The sequence below is a fragment of the Sapajus apella genome, unplaced genomic scaffold, assembly GCF_009761245.1.
Source record: "Sapajus apella isolate SASKATOON/1434 unplaced genomic scaffold, GSC_monkey_1.0 scaffold48, whole genome shotgun sequence".
NCBI lineage: Eukaryota > Metazoa > Chordata > Mammalia > Primates > Cebidae > Sapajus > Sapajus apella.
The window spans coordinates 4307099-4320969 of NW_022436988.1; the positions used below are offsets into that span (position 1 = coordinate 4307099).

At 45.8% G+C, this 13871-nt stretch overlaps 1 protein-coding gene across 5 annotated transcripts in view; it reads left to right on the plus strand.

Annotated features, from left to right (window-relative positions):
• Positions 1–13871, plus strand: part of CYTH1 (cytohesin 1) — a 104777-nt gene that overhangs the window by 54411 nt on the left and 36495 nt on the right. Inside the window, exon 2 of one of the 5 annotated variants that reach the window (XM_032241492.1) lies at positions 20–21. The exons of 2 other annotated variants lie outside the window; for them this stretch is intronic. The gene's annotated coding sequence lies outside the window, so the exon portion shown is untranslated. 2 more of the 5 variants (XM_032241491.1, XM_032241490.1) reach the window with 2 other exon arrangements.

A 13871-nucleotide genomic window follows, 5' to 3' on the forward strand; every position in this document is an offset into this window, starting at 1 on the left:
AAATCCCTGGGAAACACAGTGGTAGATAACCAGTGTGGATAGTCCAGGCTGTCTTCTCTGAATGTGTTTGTATCATGTAATTTATCACCTGGTTATTTACCAAGTGATAGAGAAGGTCATCAGGTGATGGTTAATGCGCATAAACTGAGCAGGGAGCATGGCTGGAGCCATCAGGGAGTTCTCCCTGTAGGAGGTAAGACTCAATGGATGGTGAGGATGAGCTTCTGAACAAGAAGAAAGAAGCAGAGACGTTGTAACTGAGTACCCTGGTGGATCCAGGGAAAGTGGAATCTTCCCTGGACTGGGAGGAGAGGTGGGATGGCTTGCTAGACAGTGAGCAGGAGGAAGACGAGGCCAAGGGGTGTGCTGCACGGGGACTCAATCTCAATCTATGTTTTGTAGAATGTAGAATTTTAGAATTTGTTTTACATAGAGTTGGTCTGATTCTTTTAAGTGAGTACTACTCTCTTGACACTAAAGTTGTTCACACTATGGCTGTTTCTGAAAAGACAGGCTGCAACGCAGAGCCAGGGTATTTGGGTCAGGCCTGGTGGCACTGCCTGGTGATGAGGACGTCAGTTTGCATTCCCCAGCCAGCCCAACCCCCATGGCGTGGCAGTAGAGGCTGGGCTTGCAGAGGGGTGGGTGTCTTCCATTACTGATTTCCGTTTTTTTTTTTTTTTTTTTTTTCCCCATTACTGATTTCCTAAAGGCAGGAGACTGGGAAGGAGGGAGGATATGGGAGTGTTTTTAGTATTCCCATCCCTTCTTCCATTGTTTATCTAGAGCAATGGTTCTTAACCAGGGCGGTTTTGCCCCCCAGGGGACATTCAGCAATGCCCGGAGACAGTTTTGGTTGCCACACCTCGTTGGGGAGAAGTGGGATGGTGATGGCAGTGCTGCTGGCATCTAGAGGGTAGAGCCCAGGGACATAGCTAAGCACCCTGCAATACACAGGGACGACCCCACCACAGAGTGACCTGCGTCCTCTGCCAGTAATGACCAGAGAAGGACCCTGCTCTAGCACAATGATTCACCCTCTACTGTCTCTCCTTGGTTATTTTAGAATTGTTTAAAAAACCTCTGTCTCCATCCTTTTTAGTCAGAAGCTGTGTGTGGTCTGCAGTAACCTTGTATTCCATATAACATGGGGCCTGGGTCTCTGGAGTTCATGCTTTTGGGACTGGGGTCCCAAATCTACCTGTTTAACAAGTGCCCTTTGTGATTCTTGTGCCCTCTGAAGTGTGAGAGCTACTATCCTCAGGCTGTAGCCGTATTTCTCATCACCAGCCATCTTGTATTATCATCCCCAAGGTTCACTTGCCTAACATCCCAACCTGTTACTACGCAAGTGTCCTTGAAGGCAATGCCGCAGCTTCTGGTAAAACAAGAACCATGGGTGGCTGAAAGTGTACTGAGTAGGAGGTGAGTCCTTCTTGGTAAAAACGCTGGAATGTCCCTCGTGGAAATGGAGGGCATGGGACCCCTGGAGGAAGGATGCAAAGGACATTCCTCCTGAAGCCCCCCAGGACAGTGTTGGAGCAGTCTGGTCAGTGTCACTTTGCCTGCTGACCTGATGCAGGGCAGTGGGAAGGACTAGGCTTGTGCCTTCGGGGTGACAGAACATCTGCCTCCTAGATCTAGTCTCTTGTTTATCCATGCAGTAAAGAGAGGGCATCTTAAGTAAGGCTGGCATTCTTGCAGTGAAAGCAGGCATCGGGCTTTTGCTTCTAAGGGAAAGAGGAAAGCAAGTGCAGCCTGTGCACAAATGCTGGTGGTGCCTCCCCTCCCCCCCGCCCCCCCCCCCCCCTGGAGGCCGGGAATGGGGGGTAGTAGGAGGGGCTGGCTGTGACTGCATTCATGGAAATGAGCCTGGAGGAGCGGAGCAGCACACACTCTGAGCGTCAGCTAGGGCTGCAGCTCTGCGCGTCCATCTCTGCGGTCCACACCAGCCTTCCCCACTGGGCCCAGCGTGTTTGTACCTGCAGGGCCGGTACTCTCAGCTTTTGTTTTCTCTGGACACCTTCTTCTCTGGCCCTGCTGTGCTGGCGCACACATGCTGTCCTTGCTCCAGCTCTCCCTGCACCTACAGCTGTGGGAGCTCCCGGCAGCCTGGGACTGTGGGATCGCTGCACAGAGCTACCATGGCCTCTGACGCGGAGAGCTGTGACCTGCCGAGGCTTTGATGTTGCTGCCCAGGGCTTACCAGGACACTGGGGCCGCAGGAGAGGGGACTCATCGTGGGTAAGAGGCGGGTGGATGGCGTGTGGAGTCCTGGCTGCAGATCCCCCATTATGCGTTGCTGCCTGCCTGCCTCTCCCACCCAGCAGCCAGCAGCAGGAGCTGATGTGTGTGTGACCGTCTCTGCATGTCTGTCCTTTGGGTCTGCATTCTGTGCTCTCCCCTGAGGGTTTTTCCACTGCACCTTTGGATAGGTATCCAAGCGTTCAGTGTAGTTTCTTCTAGGCCTGAGACTTAGGAACAGGCCAGTAGTCAATTTTCTTCCTCCAGCCTCAGTGAGGTTTGAAATAGGCGGGCAGAAAGCCAGAGGGACAGATTCAGGGTGGTCTTCCCTCTAGGCCCTCCACCCACAGAGTTTCTGTTTTACTCAGAAAGAACCTTTCCTGGGCACGCGTAGCCCTCTTGCCATCAATACACGTAGAAAAGGAGTTGGAATTGTGCATGGCATTTAAGGCTAGAGGTCCTTTCCAGCTGTGAGACCGAGGGAGAATATTTCAATGTAGAGAAAAATTGGAGCATTACAAAGGGCTAGCAAACAAATAGATTTTAGCAACCAAGTGTAAAGTGAGAGAGAATTAACTTCCGAGCCACCAAACCTCTATTTTGGACACAGAAGGGGTGTGGTGGCCCAGCTGTGCAAGCTGACATTGGTTGCAGCTGGCAGGCACGGGAGTGGCAGCTCTTTTCCCAGGGTAGAGGAGCCTGCCCCCTTGGGAGGAGGGGTGAGCAAGATGATTTGGCTTGTTTGGAGGAAGAGGGAACTCCCAGGCTGTGCCTAGGGGAGTGAAGGACCATGCCGCTTGTCTCAAGGAGGCTAGTGGTAGAAAATGGTTCTTCCTTGTGGAGCTCTGCATTCAGTCCCTGGGATCCTTCCGAAACAGCAGTGGAGTGCCAGAAAGAAGCTGCTGGGAAACACGAGCTATATCAGATGTTGTCACTGTGAGGTTTTAGAAGAGGTTGCTTAAAATGGTTGTTTTCTAGTTTTCAGCTTTTGTTGAAAGTAGACGTTAACTTTATTTTTCTAAACCAAATTCTTAGGATAAAATTTTATCACTTAGGTTCTGTTACTACCTTGAAATGCAAACTGTGTCTTTGAGTTCCAGGGTTTATTAAATTTGTTGATTCTCTTTATGTAAAATAAGGTGGTAGAATACCTTCCTTTTTTTTTTGAGACAGAGTTTCGGTCTTATTGCCCAGGCAGGAGTGCAGTGGCATGATCTCAGCTCACTGCAGCCTCCACCTCCCACAGCTTCCCAGGTAGCTGGGATTACAGACATGTGCCACCACACCTGGCTAATTTTGTATTTTTTCAGTAGAGGTGGAGTTTCACCATATTGTTGAGGCTGATCTCGAACTCCTGACTTCAAGTGATCCACCTGCCTCAGCCTCCCAAAGTGCTGGATTACAGGCGTGAGCCACCGTACCTGGCCAATACCTTCCTTTCATAAAATAGTTGAGAAAGGCTGGGTGACATCCTCATTACATAAGTGAGGAAACTGAGGCTGGAACAGGTCATTGTTTGCTCAGGGTCACAAAGTAGTGAGCGAAAGCCCAAGCAGCATCCTCTCTGAACTTGTGTAGTTAGGTGAGCTGTCTCTACGACTGAGAATAGGACTGTCAAGTCTTCCCTAAACATTCAGAATGTGGCAATAAATCTCTTTAATAGACTTATTTTTAGTGGGGAAACTGGGTAGTTTTTGCATGGAAGGAATTTAAATTAGAATAGTCTAAATATTCATATTGGCAGTTTGCTGGAAGGCACCCCTGCCTGTATGTTGAATACCATTTCTGCTAGCTGCATGCTAATTTAACTCTTTTTGGTCCTCAGTAGTGTGTGTACTTTTTTTTTTTTTTTTTGAGACAGAGTCTTGCTCTGTCACCCAGGCTAGAGTGCAGTGGTGCAATCTCGGCTCACTGCAACCTCTGCTTCCCAGGTTCAAGTGATTCTCCTGCCTCAGCCTCCTGAGAAGCTAGGATTACAGGTGTGTACTGCCCAGCTAATTTTTTGCATTTTTAGTAGAGACAGCGTTTCACCATGGTGGTCAGGCTGGTTTTGAAAACCTGACCTCAGGTGATCTCTACCGAACTCGGCCTCCTGAAGTACTGGGATTATTGGTGTAAGCCACCATGCCTGGTGGTAAATTTTTTTTTTTTTTTTTTTTTTTTGGAGATGGAGTCTTGCTCTGTTGCCTGAGCTGGAGTGCAGTGGTGCGATCTTGGCTCACTGCAACCTCTGCCTCCCAGATTCAAGTGATTTTCCTGCCTCAGCCTCCCGAGTAGCTGGGACTTCAGGTGCGTGCCACCATGCTCTGCTAATTTTTGTATTTTTAGTAGAAACAGGGTTTCACCATGTTGGCCTGACCTCAGGTGATCCAGCCTCCCAAAGTACTGGGATTATGAAGGCATAAGCCACCATGCCTGGCTGTATATTCCTTTAAAAATCTCTTAGGCTGCAAGTTGGTGGTGAGATACTTATTTTAAAATGCACTACACAAAAGTTAAATCATAGTTTCTTGGGAAAGAAACTATGGTAAGCAGACAGAAATTTTTGTTTATTTTATATTTTAATTTATTTTTTTGAGAGAAGGTCTTGCTCTGTCCCCCAGGCTGGATGCAGTGGTGCGATCTGGGCTCATTGCAACCTCCACATTCCAGGGCTTACGTGATCCTCCCATCTCAGCCTCCTGAGTAGCTAGGACTATGAGTGCATGCCACCACACCCAGCTATTTTTTTTTTTTTTTTTTGTAGAGATTGGGTTTTGCCATGTCTCCCAGGCTGGTCTCAAACTCTTGAGCTCAAGCCATCTGCCAGCCTCAGCCTCGCAAAGTTCTGGAGATGGCTGGGCACGATGGGTCATGCCTGTAATTCTAGCACTTTGGGAGGCCGAAGTGGGCAGATCACCTGAGGTCAGAAGATCGAGACCATCCTGGCCAACATAGTGAAACCCTGTCTCTACTAAAAAATACAAAAATTAACTGGGTGTGATGGCATGTGCCTGTAATCCCAGCTACTCGAGAGGCTGAGACAGGAGAATTGCTTGTACCAGGGAGTTGGAGGTTGCAGTGAGCTGAGATCACGCCATAGCACTCCAGCCTGGCAACAGAACAAGATTCTGTCTCAAACAAACAAACAAAAAAAAATTAGCTAGGTGCAGTGGTGTGCACCTTTAGTCTTAGCTACACTTGGGAGGCTGGGGCAGGAGAATTATATGAACCCGGGGGGTGGTGGTTGCAGTGAGCCAAGATAGTGCCACTGCACTCCATCCTGGGCAACAGAGTAAGACTCCGTCTAAAAAAAAAAAAAAAAAAAAAAAAAATCAAAGTGCTAGGGGGATTACAGGCATGAGCCATCGTGCCAGGCCTTTATTTTTAATTGTGGTAAAATATATATAACAAAAAATTTACCATCTTAACCATGTTAATTTCAGTAATACATTCATACACATATTATTGTGCCACCCAGTCTCTAGAACTTTCTCATCTTGCAAAACTGAAACTCCCCATTACTCTGTCACACCCCATTCCTCTTCTCCCCAGCCCCTGGCAACATCCATTCCACTGTCTCTATGATGGTTTGACTACTCCAGGGGTTGCTTGTCAGTGGAATCCTTCAGTTTTTGCCTTTTTATGACTGGCTTAATGTCCTCCAACTTCATCCATGTTGTACTGTATATCAGAATTTCCTTCCTTTTTTAAGGTACTGAATTTAAGAACTATTACTGTGTTTCTGACTCAGTGGGTGGGAAAGTTAATTGGTTTCCCAAAGTAGACAGACTGTGTGAAGGTGTGAACCTTCAGTGTATTATTGGCAGAGAGTGTCACCTGGGTCTCCCACTCTAGTCACACCCCTTTTCTACATCCATCTTTCTTCATCCTCTGATTCTAACAATTATCCTCAGGACTGTCTCTAAATTTGAGGCTTCCAGCAAAATCCTGGTAATATTACAACTGTTTGTTTTACATCTCTCTACTGTTAGGTTTTACCTGAAAGATACTCTGAATTTTGGTTGCATTCTTATCCCTGTCTTAAAGATCTGACCCCATGTATTTGTAATGTCAGCATGGAGTTTTACTTTTCTTAGTGAGGAGAAAAAAGTTCTCCTAAACCAACCTATTCTCCACTTGTAGTAATGGTCTATAAGAACTTTATCTTTGAATCCTCGACTATTTTTTTCTTGTTTGCTGCCTTACCTGCAGTTGTTAACCATGCCTCACAGCACTGCCTTCTTATCCTATAGTTTTTAACTTACCAGATTTTGTATTATTGTGGGTTATTTGTATTTTCCCCATTTGATATAAAAGCTGTAGTCATTTTAAACAGCATCCTGCTCTGGAAGCAACCTCTTAGCTTACTGTTTGCTTTGAGGCACAGATAGCTAAAGTAACTTGTCCAGAGTCACCCAGCTGGTGAATGTGGCCCCACGCTAGGCTTAGGACCCAAGAACACTACCTGTAGAGTGGCAGTCCCCCAGATCTGTCCCAGCAGTTGGGTGAGGCACCCATGCTGTGGGTTCACACAGCTTGTGCATGATCCCTCGTTAACACATGCACCTGAAATCACCACCTTCTCCGTGATGCTTCGTGGGACTGCTGCTCCTGCTAGGAGGAACCGGATTGGTCTCTTCAGTGTTGTGCCCCCGTTGCCTTCCACCTAGTAGGCGAGCAGTAAATGTAGGCTGAATGAGTCAATATGACATCGTTAGAAAGAAGCAAAAGAGGAACATGAATTGGATATACAGGTAAAGGAAAGAGATTCAGTATTTGTTGGACACCTACTTGTGCTCGCTGTTTTATTTTTCCCATCATGTATTCCTCACAACAATGCTAACAGTAGCACAGCAGTGCTAACTGCAGTGCCATTTTACAGATGGACAAAACTGAGGCCAGAGAGATTAGCAGTTTGTTGAACATTGGCATGTCTCTAAAGCCTGCATTCTTTTCAGTATTTGTTGTTTGTTTGTTTGAGACAGTTTTGCTCTTATCGCCCAGGCTGCAGTACAGTGGTGCAATCTTGGCTCACTGCAACCTCTGCCTCCTGGGTTCAAGCGCTTCTCTTGCCTAAGCCTGCCAAGTAGCTGGGATTACAGGTGCCCACCACCATGCACAGCTAATTTTTGTATTTTTAGTAGAGATGGGGTTTCACCATGTTGGTCAGGCTGGTCTGAAACTCCTGACTCAAATGATCCGCCCACCTTGGCCTCCCAAAGTGCTGGAATTACAGGTATGAGCCACCACGCCTGGCCTCTTTCCAGTATTTTGAAGTTTTTCAAACTAAAAGTCACTGGGATTTTCTGGGAGACAATGTGACTTACACCCCTAGGGTAGTGCAGAGGGAGGTTAATGGGCTGTTTTGTTTGGGGTCTAACTAGTAGGATTTACACAGGTATTTGATGAGTAAGTGCTGAATACTGGAACAGGACATTTGGAGCTTCTTACCCCTCACGCTCTGTGATCACTGTGTCTGTGGAGGTGGAGGAAGAAGCTGGTTTCCCAGATGTGTGCTTTTGAACCCAAAAGCCTGGTTTGTAAATAGCCAGTTGTTCTCCTCTGAGCAGACAGCAGTTTCTGTAGAGGCTGTAGAAAAGCTGGGTGCTTTATTTCACCACTGCTGCTGCTGTTTTAGGCAAAACGTAAGGTTAAGAATGAGAGTGTGTGTGTGTGTGTGTGTGTGTGTGTGTGTGTTCAGTGTTCGTGAAACTTAAGATCTGTAAAGGGGTGTGGCTGTGATTAGCAGGAGGGCACCCCTTGGCAGCAGGCCAGCTAGATGGGGCTGAAAGGGAAATGGCAGTGACCTCCTTGGCCTGGAGGCAACTCTGACTAAGGCAGTTATCTGTTGTATCTTCTCCGCAAATGAGGGCTTACTCCTTAATTACTTTATAAAATGTTTCCCTGTGGTGCTGGTTTAAATATGGACCTTTTTATCCATGGAAAGGCAGAAGCTATAGGAAGGATGCCGGTTAATAATTATGGTGGAAAAAAATAAGGCAAGTGGTATATTTTAAAGCTAGTTGGATGACCTCAAAGAGAGATATCTCGGTCCTAAAGCATGCCTTGGACACATTCATTTCACGGTACCCATAGGGATTTAGGACAGTGTGGTCCTGGCAGCTGCTGTGTGTGTGCCAAGCAGAACCTGCTGTCAGAGAGCTGCATTTTCAAGGGAACTTCATGGCGTATCATCAGCATCTGCCTGTGGCCAGTGGAGCACAGGCAGGGTTTTAGACTAGAGCACGCCATGTGCTCATTTGTGGTCCTCTGGCTTGGAAAGAGGGCTCTGTCCCTTTAAGACAGTCCTCCTTTGTATGCACTGGCTGGAACCTATTTCAGCTCTGGATTTCTGCCGACTGTTAAAATCTGCAAAGCAACATTTAAATAAATAAATAAATGAAAGCTTCCCTTGTGTGGCTTTCCTATTCACAGCCAAGCACAATAGCTCCTTGTTGTTTTTGTCACTTTAATCCCCTTCATTAAATTAGAACCCTGGAAAGGAACGGTGATGGGACTGATGCTGGACCGTCCCCCTGACTGCCAGCCAGACACCTTGCGGATTAACCTTTGTGGGCATGGATTCTGGGGGCCCCTCTGGTGATGGGTGAGGAGGGCAAGTGGGTGGTGCGTCAGGGCAGCTCTCCCTCTGGTTTGTCTCCATTGTGCTCAGGCTGCTGGCAGGGACAACCTGCTGCCCTCCCCGGTGGCTATTCTTTTAAAGAGCAAGGGGTTCAGCCGCCTCCCTGGCACATAAGCATGGCTGCAGCACGTGGCAGTTGGGGGAGGGAGGAGCTGTTTGTTGTGCTGCCATCTGGCCCAGCTGAGCCGTTCTTTTGCAGTTTAACCCTAATGGCAACAAGGGAGAGAAGCGGCATGAATAGACAGGCTTCCCAGGGTGTGGACGCTGCTTTCCCAGAAACTCCTGGGGTGTGAGGTAGACATGGGTATTTCTGAGTACTACCTTTCTTGTTCTAGCTGTGGCCTTCGCAGCATCCTGAAGACACTAGCCAAGATTGTAGGAATCAGTTACTCCTCCAGCTCTCCGGCAATAGTGTTGATTCTTTATGCTGCTAAATGAAATTAAGCATTTTGTCTTTGGATGTTTTTTCTCTCTGGGGCAGCATGAGAATGAAGGCTTGAATTAAAGATTTGATGTTGCATTGTTAAGTTTATGCAGAGGAAAATACTTTTATTAAAATGTTAGATTTTGCCTTATCTCAGAGCAAAATTCCACTAGAAAAATGAGGTCTAGATCAGCTTTTTGAAATAAAGTTCTTAAATGATTTGTTGAACCTGAAGGGAAGCAGCACTGTGATTTAAGGTTACTAAGTATGGAATGAAGAAGTAATTTAGCAGTCGTGTGGCAAATGTCAGGAGATTGGATCAAAATAAATGTAGATAAATGTCTTATTTATTCTAGCTACAAATTGGCCAGAAGCTTTTTCTGTCTGACTCCAAGGACACAGAAGGCCCATCTTTTCTAGTGACCATAGATTAACATTTTTAGTCTTTTGTTTTAAAATTGTCATAGTACATATGTATATGTATTTTAAAGCAAGTATTCAGGGGCTTATATGTCCGATCTCTCTATTCCCAGACCCACTCCCCAAAGCAGCCACTACCAATTAACTTTTTTCTGCTTTTAGGTCTTCTGTGAGTGCTGCCAAGTTCTTAAATTGCTGATTATTTTGTCAAAATCAAAGATGATCTCCTGCCTTCCACCTATGATGGATGAGGATGCATCTCACACCATTCCTTCTTCCCTCTCTCACTGTCCATTTTTGGTAGTTTATCACAATTTTCAGTCACTTTGGCATATTTACAGCATGGATTTCTTGTTCCATGATCCTTGTCCATGCCTCTGGTCTCCAGTGTTGTAGGAGGAAGCTGTGGGGACCATTTGGGACCCTGCTAGTCTCTCTACTTTGCTTCCCCCAAACTTCGGTCAGCTGTTCCTTCACCTCAGTAACAGATAGCTGTGCTTCTCCAGCCTCGGTTGGTCTTTCATGCTTTGTCTGCAGGGCGATTCTGAAAGTTAACCCCCAGTGACCAGCTCCGTGATAGGAATGCAGGTACCAGTCACCCTAGAGCCAGGTGCCCTAACTCACAGGGAGCTGTTCCTAGCACCCCTGATGGCCCAGATGACACCACGTGGGACATGTTTTGTTTCTTCTGTGATTTTCTGTAGTTTAGTTTTCCCTGTTTCCCAGTACTTTTTATTCTCTTGAGAGGAAACCGAATGATGCCTGTTCATATCACACATGTTTCTCAGCTGCTTTCTCCATCATTCTCTGGTTTCGAGGCTGATTTCATTCTTTGTGATGGCATACCTCTTTCAGCCTTTTGGCTTCCTGCTCTGACCTGGTCTGATGGCTTTGTGTCCATCCCAGTTAATGGCGCTTGCTGTCCTCAGTTTCCTGAGTCAGTCCTCTGTGACCCACATCACCTTCCTCCTGAAGTAGCGTCTTCAGAAGACGTGCACAGGAGACAAATTTTCTGATCCTTACATACCTGAAATGAGTCTGTTTTACCCTCCTACTTGACTGAGAATTCGAGGTTCAAATCATTTTCCTTTAGAATTTTGAAAGCTCCACTGCACTGTCTGTTTAGTGTGCGGGCTCTTATTCTGACACCAGTGAGATCTTCCCTCGTAGGTGGTCTGATTAATCACTCTCCTTAGGCCCGGCGCGGTGGCTCACGCCTGTAATCCCAGCACTGTGGGAGGCCGAGGCGGGTGGATCACGAGGTCAAGAGATTGAGACCATCCTGGTCAACACGGTGAAACCCCGTCTCTACTAAAAATACAAAAAATTAGCTGGGCATGGTGGCGCGTGCCTGTAATCCCAGCTACTCAGGAGGCTGAGGCAGGAGAATTGCCTGAACTCAGGAGGCGGAGGTTGCGGTGAGCCGAGATCGCGCCATTGCACTCCAGCCTGGGTAACAAGAGCGAAACTCCGTCTCAAAAAAAAAAAAAGGAAAAAAAAAAAATCACTCTCCTTAACCCTCATGGAGGTTTTAGGATCATCTTTATTCCTGGAACTTCTGAATTTTTCCTATGAATATTTTTCTGTGGGATGGTCATATTTTCAAGCCTCTTTGTTCTTCAGGAATGCCCCAACTTTATATTTTATCCTTTGTTAACTTTTTTGATTTGGGGGACAAAAGTCAGTTTGATTTGCAAGGCTGTGTTCTTTTTCTGTAATTGTCCCTTTTCCAGAGTTTTCTTTTAAAGGTCCCCCCCCCGCAATTGTCTCCATTTGCTCTAGGGAGAGTTTTCTGTTCCCTGTCTTGTTCTTTCTCACTCTTGGTGTAGGTGTGGTTATCTCTGTAAGTGTGAGAGTGAAGTAGTAGGTGTGTTAAGTGGAAGCTCTGTGCATGGCTGGGCCTTGTGGACAGCGAGGCTAGGCTTCAGGGCCAGTGGGCAAGATCCTGCTTTGTGGTGTAGGGTCCTTTCAGGTCTCCTGGTGTCCATGTATGGACACCAGCTCCATGCTTACCTGCTCATAAGAAAATTGGCTCAGTTCGTGTGTGTGTGTGTGTGTGTGTGTGTGTAATCTTTAGTGTGCTAGGCCCTGTGCTGGGTACCAAAAACACAACAGTGTACAAGACAGACAGTGTCCCTGCCTTTGTGGAGCTTTTGTTCTAGAAGAAGATATCAGCATTTACCACCGTGTCTTTCCTTTCTCTGTTCTGGAAATTTGTTGAAGTCTCTTCTGATGGCCCTTCTCTATGTACTCTTTGATATTGTAGGTTTATGAATTTTTTTATTCCTTTACTATTTTAAAAATAATATCTTGGAAGGTAGAGGACTAGAAGGGCATTTTGAATTTGTAATACAGAAGCTAGATTGTGACCTTCCAGAAAAATTGTCATATGCAAATATAAAACCCTGAATTGTTGAGTGCTCGGATTCTGAAAAGAAAGCAGCTATTAAGAGTTTCCAGTTTAGAATGATAAAAGTTGGCTTCTCAGGGTATATAACAGTCTTGAGAGAGGAATTTATTTTATATGATTGCTCTGTTTTTCGTCAGCCTCATTACTGTATATGGACCTTGGATTTAGTCTTGTTTCTGTTGGGTAGACACATTGTTGATCTGATAAAGCCAACTCTGTAGCTTCAAAATCAAATCCAAATTATTGAGCCTCTTGTGGAACAGCTGTTTTAAAAAAATGAGCGTTGCCTTAATTTCAAAACCATGTTATATTGGAATGAATATGTATCTTCTAGAACCTGAGGAAATTAATTTCTTAAAGGGATTTTCTACTTGGACTAGAAAATTTTCTGGTCTGTGAAGAACAAAAAATTGGAATGAACTACTTTAAGCATGCTTTTCTGTAGAATGGGTACGTATCAGTAGAGTTCATGTTGTTTTTCAAAATGGCTTTTGCTTTAACCAGAGCTGACTTGTCTAACTTTTTCCTGAAGCAGCCACTTTAATAATTTTTTTTTTTTTTAATGTTGGGAGAGCTGTTCAGCCTGGGAAGAAGTGTGTGTGGTGGGTTTGCAGGGGTGCGGGGCTAGAACCCATATAATACTGATGGGTTGCTGAGCTGAAAACCTGAGTCTTGACACAGGAATGGGAAGACTGGAGAGCAGGTATGTAGGTGATCTTATTTAAGGCTCCATCCTCCAATAAACACACCTGAGTGATCACCCTTGAGTTCTCAGAGACACAGTATAAAGCCCACTCTTGCGAAGGTGACCTGGGCTGAATTTAGTTGCTCGGGGTCTTTAGAGTGGCAGTCTCTTCCAGCCTCTAAAAGAAGAGTGTTTTTCAAACAACAGGACTCATTGTATTAGGTAGATTATGAAACGAATTTATTTATTTATTATCATTATTTTGAGACAGAGTTTCGCTCTTGTTGTCCAGGCTGGAGTGCAGTGGTGCAATCTCTGCTCACTGCAGCCTCCACCTCCCAGATTCAAGGGATTCTTCTGCCTCAGCCTCCTGAGTAGCTGGGGTTGCAAGCACCTGCCCACGATGCCCAACTAATTTTTATATTTTTAGTAGAGACAGGATTTCACCATGTTGACCAGGCTGGTCTTGAACTCCTGACCTCAGGTGATCTGCCCACCTCGGGCTCCCAAAGTTCTGGAATTACAAGCATGAGCCACCACACGTGGCCATAAAATCAATTTACTGAACTAAACCACTGTTAAGAAAGCTTACAGGCTGGATGTGGTGGCTTATGCCTGTAATCTCAGCACTTGGGAGGCCAAGGCAGATGGATCAGGAGGTCAGGAGTTCTAGACCAGTCTGGCCAACATGGAGAAACCCCGTATCTACTAAAAATATAAAAATTAGCCAGGCATGGTGGTGCGTGCCTGTAATCTCAGCTACTCGGGAGGCTGAGGCAGGAGAATCGCTTGAACTTGGGAGGTGGATGTTGTGGTGAGCCGAGATCGCATCACTGTGCTCCAGCCAAGGCCGCAAAGTGAGACTCCATCTCAAAAAAAACCAAAAGCTCACAGTGAAGTAACAGAAAATATCAATGCATTACACATGGTAAGGTATTATTTTTGTTATGTGGTGGAGATTGGGTCATGATACAAAATGCATTTTTTTCTTTTCTTTTCTTTTCTTTTCTTTTCTTTTCTTTTCTTTTCTTTTCTTTTCTTTTCTTTTCTTTTCTTTTCTTTT